The sequence below is a fragment of the Stegostoma tigrinum genome, chromosome 33 (assembly GCF_030684315.1).
Source record: "Stegostoma tigrinum isolate sSteTig4 chromosome 33, sSteTig4.hap1, whole genome shotgun sequence".
Taxonomy (NCBI): domain Eukaryota; kingdom Metazoa; phylum Chordata; class Chondrichthyes; order Orectolobiformes; family Stegostomatidae; genus Stegostoma; species Stegostoma tigrinum.
The window spans coordinates 8,277,883-8,290,020 of NC_081386.1; the positions used below are offsets into that span (position 1 = coordinate 8,277,883).

Below are 12,138 nucleotides of genomic sequence, written 5' to 3' on the forward strand. Positions count from 1 at the left end.
CTTAGTCTTTGTTCACCTCTATCTTCATTTTACAGTACCAGTCCCTCGTTAGTACTCCTTCTGTATCTGATTTGATTTTAATTCACTTTTTATTTCCTTCGCTGTTGCTCTGTGCCTTTTGCTTAATCCTTAAACCAGTTTGATTAGAAGAGACTACTGGCCTGGCTGGTTACCCGGCTTGCAGATTTCTTCTTACTCTTGCTGCATAGTTAACAACATGCGTTACAGCATGTTAGCATGGGAAAACTGTTTCGGATTGAAAGAGGGAAGGGCACTTAAGAATGTTGTTTGCACACACACTTCCATTCAGCACATATGTGCATACAGTATTACAGCTGCCTGCCAGCATATCATAACTAAACACGAATATCACACGTCAACATATCTTTCCCTCACTCTGAGCAATGTCTGAATTTCTTTTCAATATTCTGCTTAAAAACCCAAGGGAAGGAAGGAAAGTCATTTTAAGCTCACTTAAAATCAGTTTACTTTGCTAACTAGTTGTAATAGCAGTAATTTAATCCAGACCTGCCTCTTCACCTGCTATCAATAACTATTTTAAATGCTGAAAATTTGAATATTAGGAGCTGAAGAAGTAGTCAGAAGCTTTGATGGTTTAAGGAAAAAGGCAGACATAGTGTCTCAGTATGTGCTGTTCACTTTTATAGATGCTAATCAGCCTGCAGTGATCAGTGATAATCCAGCATATGTCTCTTCTTCCAGCTGTGTTGAGAATCCAGCTAGGATGAAAAATGGTCGCCAAATAAATATAATATAATTAATGTCAGTGAACAATCTATGCTCAGAATTGGAGGCAAAGACTTCAGGGAAGGCATAAGTTGGAAATGGGTCATGTCAGGGAGAGGTGGAAATTGATAACTAAATGTTTTAATTCTTATGGTTCCAGATAGTAGCAGAAAACGACAGCAAGACCTCATCGATACACTTGGAAAAATAGGACCAGAACAGGAAAATGGTACATAATCCAGAAAAAAAAGCTGTAACTGGGTCCATGCGAGTTCTTGATACACTTTTACTTGAAGGAAGTGAGTGAAGTTAAAGGAGATATCAATAAGAGAAAGGGATTACTCAGGTGAGGGAAGATGGTAATGTTTGGGGATACTTTGGATCTCCTTTCAAGGAACGTGCAGAGAGCCTTCAGACTGCCTTGGTTGAGCATGGAGGTATAGAAGTTTTGGATGTTCTAATTGACTCTTTCATGCCGATGTCCAATCATTTAATAAGCACTTTGATTTCCCCAGTACAATAATGATAGGTGGTGAACACAAACATTATTAACAGTAGCACTTACAGTTACACATCAACAATTGGCTATTTTAACTACCTGAACAGATTCCTTTCAACTTGCGTAGGCTAGATTTTTTTTAACTGTTCTGTGGGCTGGGGACTTTTGGAAGTACCAAGTGATCAAGTTATTTAAGCCTTTTCTTCAGCCCTTCACTGCTGGGTTCAAATGGTCCTGCTGAATCCATGTTTCTCTTAATTATAAATCACTTCTTGCATTTAATTTACCCTCCACACACCTTACACACTGAGTGAAAATGGTTTCTGTCAAATGTAGGGGCAGAACACCTGGACACAGAGTCCATCTGCCATTTTAGATAAGTTGCTTACAATGACTCTGTGAAAATCCAGGGCCTTGTTTAGTTCAAATTTACACTTAAAACATTCTAACGTTCTGCGTTGTGTAAGCAGTGTTTAACATGCTAAACTAATCTCCATATTTACAATTGTTTGTGCCTAGGAAACAGACTTTCATTGAATCTATATTTCAATACACGGAGCAGTGCCAAACTGCACTTGTGAGTGTAATCTGTGGCAAGTGCTTTGGAGAAGCTGTTTGAGTTTTTCTCTTGGATTATGACTGGATGTTAACTGGAGTAACTTGTAATTAGTGTGCCAGTTTAAATGATCAGGTAGAGTGGGGCTAATTATAGGATGAAACCAATTTTTGTCTCAGTTTTCAACAGGCTTTAACAAAACTTACAATCTCAAATGGTGATGTATAGCTAGCATACAATCGAATTGTGTGTGACAACAAGGATACACAATCAACAGCACAACTAGAAACCGTGGAAGTCCCACTTTCTAAACTCTTGACAAGTGTTTGAGACCTTCACCAACACTGAGCCAAACAATCAATTCAAATGGCTGCCGTACGTGGCATATAGCTTTGTGTATGTGTTCTAATATAAAAGGATATATTTAGCCGCTATGTTTTAATTTTGTTTAATGTTAGAAATAAGATGAAAGGCTGTTTTTTAAGAATGGTTCTTCTGTTACAGTCTTTCGTCTCCCTATTTCAAATACAATTAAATTTTCTCTTTGATTCATTACTAAGGCTCAACCAAGCAGTTTAAAATAGATCTTGATACTATACAGTTGTGAAACTTTGAGTATTTTACATCCAGGATCATTTTTTCATAGTTTGTGGAATCCCACAATTAATGAAGATTGTTTGAGTTGACAGTCTCTCTAAGCAAGGTGAAAGTTGTGCTCCTTTGCTGATGGTGTCAGCTCTAGTACAAATTAGGAAATAGTACACTTCAGTACGTTTTTGCCATCCAGTTTAAGAAAACTTGCTGCTGAATGCTTTAAGGGAGATATGTAAATAAGGGTGGGAAAGATGAGTCGATGTCATTGAATTCCCTGCCTAACATTCCTGGAGTCAGCCCAAGAAATACAACAGATGAAGGAGATCACCATCACCTACCACGGGAATGGATTATAAATGCAGCTTAGCCATTGATAATCACATTATGAAAACAAATGATCTTTTATAAGTCACACTTGTTAGTATCGGACCACAGCAACAAGAGTTGGCCATTTGTCACCTTAAACCTGCCCCACCTTCCGCTGAGATCACGGCTGCCCTATATCATGATTGCGGCCAAATGCCTTTGTTCCATAGCCTGCTGAGCCCTATGTTTCCGCTTTATTACTAGTTGGCACAGAAATTGCAACAATACAAAGGTGCAGTCAAAGAACAATCTCAACATCAATGGGAAGTAGCTCATCATCAAAACCACCTCCAAAGTGATTTGGTGCGAAGATCCAATTAGGGAGCTATTTATCGAAGAATTTTTACTCTACCATCGAGACAGGATTGAATTCAGGTGGCACTTCAACTAGCACTGCAGTGTTAGTGCGAAGCAAACCCAGTTGACAGTGAAGCCACGATCTGAATTTGAGTGCATCCTTAAGGACAGTGTTGTCTAAATCCCTGTTGAAAACCCTGTTCGTACAGAAGCAAATAGTATGTTAGTAATCAGGAACAGATGGGAAAATGTGTCTGACATAACTGCTTCAACATAAGGTCCAAACGTAGAACAGTAGGAAGTGTAATCTTTGTGTTCCAGCGCCATACATTGTATGTAATCCAAATCTATTAATGCCAACTGCAGAATATGCAATGCATTTTCTGTTCTGCACATTAACTCAGTGATGAAAAAAGAAATTCTGCCACGTGGTTCCAAGAGCTAAAATTTAATCCAGACTTGTATCTGGAAGGAAAGTTTGGTTTTTAAATATCTTCAGATGCGTTGCCATAGTCCGTTAACAACTTTATTATCATTATATCATATAATGGGAAGGAGGTGAAAGTCAAGTGGTGTTATCGCTGACTGTTAATCCAGTGACACTGGTAATTTTGTGGAGATTTAGTTCAAATCCTGCCATGGCAGATGGTGGAATTTGCATTCAATAAATATATGGACTTAAAGAGTCAAACAATCGTGATGAAACCACTATCGATTGCCAGAAAAAAAAATTGTGAGGCTCTTTAGGGAAGGAAACTGCCGTCCTTGTATAATCTGGTCTACATATGACTCCAGATCCACAGCAAGCTGAATCATTGTAGAATCCCTACAATGTGGAAACAGGCCCTTTGGCCCAACAAGTCCACATCAACCCTCAGAGCAGTCCACTCAGACGCAACCTCCTATAACCCACCTAATCTACACATCCCTGAGCACTGTGGACAATTTAGTATGACAGATCCACCTAGCCTACACAGCTTTGGACTGTGGGAGGAAACTGGAGCACCTGGAGGAAACCCATGCTGACACGGGGAGAATGTGCAAACTCCACACAAGACAATTGGCCGAGGGTGGAATCGAACCTGAGTCCCTGGCATTGTGAGGCAGCAGTGGTAACAACAGAGCCACCGTGCTGCCCTCCTAACTGCCTGTTGGATATTGTAGGGATCGGTAATACATTGCTGGCGGAACACACACACACACACACACACACACACACACACACACACACACACACACACACACACACACACACACACACACACACACACACCTCAGACTTTACCACCACCTGTTCAGAGTCAGCTCTGTTAGCCAGGGTCCCTGATTGGACCAGATTAACAACTCCATATTCTATGCAATCCAGCTGGTTGACCTCATTACAATCACTATCCTGGCCTAGCCAGTGACACCCGCACATCATGAATGAATAAAAACAAAAGGAAGCTAGAAGACTGACCTTGATCTGCCTTAATTTGCACATTAACACTTGGCTGGCAGCTCTATTATCTGCATCCTCCTCATGTTGACCCTCCCCCCTAGCTTTGTTTCATCTGCAAACTTGGAGCGAACGTGTTCTGCAAACACAAATTCAAAAATTTGTTCAATGCTGGGGGACTACAATGCATTGTTTAGTCTGGTTAAATTATTGTTCTTTCTGTTCATTAATTTTCCATGGAAGTGCCTTTATATAATGCAGTTCATTTATTTTGTACTGGTGTGAACTCTGAGACTCAATTTAATGATCAGAGGAAGATTAAATTCCAAATGTGAAGACCATTTTACCTCGATTATAAAAGTTAATTAAATATCATAAATATATTCTTCAGAGTTGCAGCATGGTTGCAGGAAATGCTGTCAAGCCATGTATTCACTTTGTATTTCGGGATGCACCTATTTTTGAAATTCACGTTTGAGCTATCAGCCAAGTTTCAGAATGTCATACCAGCAACTGGGGAGAGTACTATACTCTGTCTAAATGCACTGGGAAAATGTAGCGTGCTACTATAAAGTGATACCCTACCTATTGCCTTTCCTTGGCTTGTTAGCTATGCAGGCATCAGTGTTGGATTTTGTTCTGAGGTCCACAATCTGTTGATAGCAGAGGAAGACAGGGGGAGCTTTGTAGAATAATAGGAAAGAAAATAACATGGCTTTCCCCAAACTTTCCACTGCCCCTTTGATCTCACCCTTTTCCTGTCTCTGTTCTGAATTCCTGGGATGAAGTGATTATTCCTCATGGGACAATTGAATAATCTAAGCCTTTATGTCTTAGAATTTAGAACAATGGGAGGCATTCCTGTTGAACAAACAGTTTCCCCATTTGGTCACCAGTGTCATTTCATGCTGAGTTGATGAATATTTGGTTTTTTTTCATCCAGTGAATTATGATCTTTTTGGATTTTTCTGTCCCAGAGATCTATATATGTTCTGCTATTGTGCATTGGGATTGATCCTATTTTTGGATTCTAAGGAAGTCTAGAGATAAGGAATAGTGTAGTCAGACTATGTTGGGAATATTGTGAACCGTTTCGGGTCCTGTATCTAAGGAGACAAATGCTGACATTGGAGTGGGTCCAAAGGAGGTTTACAGAATGATCCTGGAGATAAAATGCTTGTAATGTGAGGCGTAGTTGAGGACTTAAAGTTTATATTCGATTAGAGTTGAGAAGGATGAGGGGAGATCTCATTGAAATTTACAGAATACCGAGAGACCTGGATAGAGAGGAGGTGGAGAAGATATTTCCACTTGTTGGAGAGGCTTGGACCCCAGAACTCAGCCTCAGAGTGAAGAGGTGGTCCTTTTAGTACTGAGTTGAGAAGCAATTTCTGCAGCTAGAGGATGGTGAATTTCTGCAACTCATTTGCTACAGTGGCTGTGGGAGGCCAAGTTATAGAGTGTATTTAAGACAGAGGTAGCTAGGTTCCTGATTTATAAGGGGTCAGTGGTTATGGGGAAAAGGTAGGAGAATGGAGTTGAGAAACAAATCAACCATGCTCGAATGACAGAAGACTCACTGGGCTGAATGGCCTAGGTCCACTCCTTAGTCTTATGGTGTTTCAGTTTAACATGTGGCTGAGGTAGAATGTGAGCCAAAGTTTTATTGAATCCCAGAGCAGGCTCGAAGAGCTAAATGTCCAGATCCTGCTCCAATTTTGTAGGTTCTTAGGTATGAGAACACCTTATAATTTGATCAATGAAGTAGATTTTTAATCATTTGCTCTAGTAACTTTGTGGATTTTGGTATCCAATTTTTAGCTTCCCTTACGGACCTTTTTGGACATTTGTACTTTACTAAATGCATGTTGTAGGATATAGAGCAAACTGGTGTCCTGAAATCTGGAGGGAGATGTAAAATAGGCTGCCTGTTCACTTTTATTCTCATTTTACAGAACTGCACAAAATCCAGAAATGCCTCATGGCCTTTAATTTCTCGTTTTCTGCATAGAAAGGTTTGAATTTCTTCCCAGCTGCAGAAGCACGTCTTCTTGTGCAAACATTGGAGTGTGCATTCTGATGGACAAAGCTTGTATACCCATACTACTCACTCACTCCAACACATCTCGTGAACTGTATTGCAAGTGGGAAAGGGTGAAAACCCAGAATGATGTATCATGGCACATGTGGTTCGAGTGTATACTTTGAGCCTGCAAAAGTGCAGGAATGGTGTTTCCCTGGCTGACAGGGAGATTTGGCCCAAATTTCTCAAGACAGCACATTTGGTGAGGCATCTTCTGGAGTATTGTGTTCAGTTCTGGTTGTCCTTTTTTTACAGGCAAGATATTATTCAGCTGGAGAGGGTTCAGAAGACATTTACTAGGGCATTGCCAAGACTGTAGGTTTGAGTGTAAGGAGAGGCTGGGAAATTTTTCATTGGAGTGTAGGTACCTGAGAGGTGCCCTTTTATGGAAGCTTATAAATTCACAAGGGGTATAAATAAGGTGCGTGGCAGGTGTCTTTTCTCTAAGGTGGGGGATTTCAAGACCATGGGACATATTTTTAAGGTGAGAGGAGAGGACTTTTGAAAAGATGTGAGGAACAGTATTTAACAGAGTGGTTCGTGTGTGGAATGAACTTGCAGAGGAAGCAGTGGGTGTGGGAAAAGTTACAATGTTTAAAAGACATTTCGATAAGTACATGAATAAGAAGTGTTTGGAGGGATATGGGCCAAGTGCAGGCAGACGGGACTTGTTTAGTGTGGGATTATGGTTGGTGTGGACTGGTTGGACCAAAAGGCCTGTTTCCATGCTGTATGACTGTAATCCAGACTTCTCCTCATCTTTTATCGCTTTTAAAATTACATGATTGTATATAATTCCTGACACACTGCTTTAAAAATTATTCTTATTTCTGAAGTACAAAATAAAGGCATGGTTGTTCAGTCGTTAGCACTGCTATCTCACAGTGCCAGAGACCTGGGTTCAATTCCACACTTGGGCGACTGTCTCTGTGGAGATGGCACATTCTCCCTGTGTCTTTGCAGGCTTCCTCTGGGTGTTCCAGTTTCATCCCATAGCCCAAAAGTGCTCAGATTAGGTGGATTGGCCAGCTTAAATTATGTGGTGTCCAGGGAGTGTGTAGGTTAGGTGGATTATCCATGGTAAATGCAGGGTTACAGGGATAGGGTGGGGGGGGGGGGGAACTAGGTGGGATGCTCTTCAGAAGTTCAGAGCGGCCTTGATGGGCCAACTGGCCTGTTTCTACACTGTAGGGATTGTGGAACTCTATGCAGGTACAATTAAACTCTTATTGAAACACAGCCAACAGAACCCTGTCATGACACAGTAGGAACTGCAGATGTTGGAGAATCTGAGATAACAAGGTGTAGATCTGGATGAACACAGCAGACCTTGCAGCATCAGAGGAGCAGGAAAGTTCATGTTTCAGCAGGGTCTAGACCCAGAGATGTCAGCTTTCCTACTCTTTTGATGCTGCTTAGCCTGCTGTGTTCGTCCAGCTCTACACCTTGTTATCTCAGAACCCTGTCATAATTCACAGAATGGGTTTCAGAGAGCGTAAGAGCTTGTACTGCCTATCCTTCCTTTTATTTAACTAAATTACTTTTTAATTTTTTTAATCCACACAAATTCTAGTGTAAGTAGAAATGTGAACAATGCTGTGTAGTTTCTCAAATAGACATTTTCTCAATGTCCTTGACCATAAAAGTGGCCCATTAAAAGTACAACAAGGACATCACGTTGAGATTTTCAGTAACAAAACAAAATCAAAACAATGGGCTGCAGATTACATATTTTCTGGATAAGTGTCAGTTTTGTTCAGATTCATGGAGAATTTCTGCATGCAAGGCTTTGCGATCTTTCTCACCATATCTACCAAACTTGACTCATTAGCTACCTACTGCGTCCCTACAATGCTCCTCCCTCGTGATTCTAGCCTCATTCTACCATTCACTGTATCTGGAGCAACTTACCATTGCCAGGATATCCTGGAATGGACTAGTAACTTCAGCACCATGGCCACCTTTTATCAGGTCATTGTGCACCTGGGCAAGTTCTGTCAGCCTGGAAGTGATATTTGCCTCAGACATGGCAGAGAAGGGAAAAATTGAAGCACTCTAGCTGGGAAGGATGGAGTGGATAGGGTGGTTCAGTGATGGCACTTGCACTAATTGTGGGACCAGTAGAAGAGACCGTGACACCAGACCATGCCAGCCTGGTCTAAGGTTTCTACCTGGGTCAGTGCAGTCACAGTTGTCTGAAGGAGTGTATAACACTGTTGGAAGAAGTTCATTGAAATTTTTCACTGTCAGCATGTGCCGTATTGTCTTCTGTCTGATACTTCACATTCTCTCTGCTGCCCTGCAGTGCCTGGAACCTGAGTTCAATTCCAGTCTTGGGTGACTGTGTCTGTGTGGAATTTGCATATTCTCAACTACTGGGAACCCAGACAGCACTGAGGAGAGGCTGTGCCATTTTAGGTATTCTAGAGAACTAGAAAATCCAGCAGGTCATGGATGGTGCAAAGGTGTATGTGCAAACTCATAAAGGAGAAAGGAGCGCAATGAGTGATGTTAAAATGGCTTCAGATTTAATCATTTTTGTGGATGTTTTGAAGGATTATACATACTTAGGTTATTTTTGAAAGCAGTTGTAGAAAGGACAGTGGAACTTAAATGAATAACTGGTAATTGCTTGCTTACCTGATACCCTCCTGCTTTGGTTTACAGCTGTCAGATTGCAGTGTATGTTTTGGATACAGTTTGGAATAGTTGGTGAGCAGCCGTCCAAAGGCAACAAGTATCCAACTCCTCTGTCATGTCTTGGGTGGGAGGGAGCACTCTTTTTTGTGAGTCCTGAATTTCCCCTCAATCAACTGGAAGGCTTCTCAGTACTGTGTTTCCTGAGCAAGCTATGTCTGCCAAGATCCCAGAGATGACTGTATTTGGTGACACCTGCCTACATTTACCAGCGTATCTAATCAACAGAAAATCTATTTCTTTTTCCATTACCCTCGTGTTCTCATATTACAAACCAAGTGTGTTAATCTGTTTCATACTTCCACTGAATGAGTTTCATTTCTTTCAAAATCAAGAAGGGCGCATTTATGAAAGAAACCTAATTGATGGAGCATTTTATTTTAAATCTAACATGGATAAAGTGTATGATTGACTGTAGCAGGAAGGGTAAAACAATTAAATTTATCTTGCGGTCAGTGGCCTAGTGAAGGAGACAGAGCACGTCACTTAGCATAACAGAGGGCACAGTGAGAGGTCCGACTGAAAGGTCAGTAACTGGCTACTGAAGAGAATGGATGCTATCCAAACCAGGGCACAATATATTTTTGAAGAATTTGTTGAGATTTTCTTGAGGACTGCATTTTGATTATTCTTAGTTTTCAGGGACGCCACTTCCACTCTCAGTAATTTGTTTATGTGATACTGTCATACGTTTTCTGTGTCTACATTGACACATGCAGTATTTAGACTCCCACAGGAACAGAATTCAAAACACTCTTCATTATTTCAATAATTACAGAGAATGCTAGAGAAATCCAGTAGGTCTAGCTGCATTTGTGAAGAGAGAAAAAGTTTCAAGTCTGGTATGACTTCTTCAGAACTTCCAAAGAATAGTCGTATCAGGTTTAGAACATGACCTCTGACTTTTTCTGCACCTTCTGTGACGACCTGTTAAGTTTCTCCAGCATTCTCTTTCACATTTCCAGAATTGGCAGTATCTTGCCTTTATCTTTCCTCAACAATTTCCAACCCCCATTAAAGTTAAAGCCAATATGTACAGGAAAGCATTAATTACTTTAAAAAGCATAGTATTCAAACTGGCATAAGGGAAAAGTAGGCATCAGTTAGCAATTATTTTCTAAATAACTGACACACACTTCTACACAAAGCAACCATCACACTAAACACACCTTGCTTAGGCTCATGCAGTCACGGCTAACACGTTTCCATTTACATACACACAGAGCTTCAACCGGAGCTGGTTAAGGTGTGAATAAAGAAACAAAAAATGAATCCAAAGGAGATGGGAATTAACAGTACATGTTTAGTTAGACAGGCTGAATGCTGATGGTAGCAGGGGTGTAATGTTGGATCAGTGGTTAGCATAGCTGCTTCGCAGCACTAAGGACCTGGGTTTGGTTCCAGCATCAGTCTGTGTGTGTGTGGAGTTTGCACATTCTCCCCGTGTCTGCATGGGTTTCCTGCAGGTACTCCTGTTTCCTTTCACAGTCCAAAGATGTGCAGGTTGGGCGTATTGGCCATGCTAAATTGCCCATAGTGTGCAAGCTAGGTTGATTAGCCATGGGAAATGCAGGGTTACCAGGATAGGGTGGTGGGGTGTGCAGTTTGGGTGGACTCAGTGGCCCGAATGGCCTGTTTCCACACTGTAGGGTTTCCACGTTTCTATGTATGCAGCTCAAGTTCCACAAACTGATGCTGAAAATTACCAAAAAGCTCTTGCAACTGAAGGAGAACCACTTTTGTAAATACAGATTCACATTGTTACAGGAAGCAGTACTGACTGTTCACTTACAGCTTGCCTGAAGATTTCTTCAGCCAATGAAATGGCAAGGAATTGTTTCTCTGCTTTCAGCTGCCAGGTGCCCCATTTTCCCTGATGTTAGAGTCAATTATTTTAATGACACTGCTTGTGGATCAGATTCATATGAAAATTCCTCCTTGTCCCTTGCGTGGATTTGATGACATGTAATGAGAATAAACTCTGATCATATTACCTACATTTTAGTTTTAGTTAGTCATCTGTTGTAACTGACTGCCATTCACACTTGCTGTTTTTTTTGCATTTTAAGCCTGCAAAAGAGACTCAGCTGGTATTGCTTGGAAAACTCTCTTCTGCATTTGAAATTTTGTTCGGTGATTTGACTTGAATCAGTAATACACAAGAAATGTGAGAACTTGGCTCCACTACTTTGAGATTTTACTTGGTAAAATGTGTATCGATATATTTTTATTATACTTACCATCCTTAACATTTTCTCAGTATCATTTTCCACAGCTTTTGTTAATAGACAGAGGGCAGTTAGTGAATTACTAGAGAATGTGCCGATTCTATTTATGGGGTAAAATTGCATTAAGAATTCAGAATTGTGCTAACACAGGGAATGATGAAAGTGCTGGACAAAGTGTTCCAAGTAGTCCAATGTTAGCAGAAAGGTGGGAGAACATTGTGGGGAAGAGGAATGCTTTGGAAAGGTGTCAGGGTGGGCAAGGATAGACATTGGAGGATGAAGGGTTGTGGTGTCAGGAAAGTGGTCTGGGCCCATGGGGGGAGGACCATGGGGGAAGGGGACTTTGGGACAGGGGATGTTGATAACATTCGCAGGCTGATGAGGCATGTTTAGATTGTTCAGTACCCAAACCATCTGAACATTCTGTTAAGAGGAGGACTGTTTGACAGATTGTAGAAACAAGGGATGTTCTTCCAGAGCTGGCCACTTCCACAATTTCATCAGTGAAAGCTGAGTAGACTTTAGGTTTAATGGAGGGTTGGGTTTAGAGGGATATTGGTCAAACACAGGCAAATGCGACTAGTTTAGTTTGGGAAACTTGGTCGGTATATGATGGATGATTCTGAGTTTAAC

General features: G+C 41.0%; 1 protein-coding gene across 1 annotated transcript in view; it reads left to right on the forward strand.

Moving 5' to 3' along the window:
* Positions 1 to 12,138, forward strand: part of LOC125467100 (hepatoma-derived growth factor-related protein 3-like) — a 117,555-nt gene that overhangs the window by 52,940 nt on the left and 52,477 nt on the right. The gene's annotated exons all lie outside the window — the stretch shown is intronic.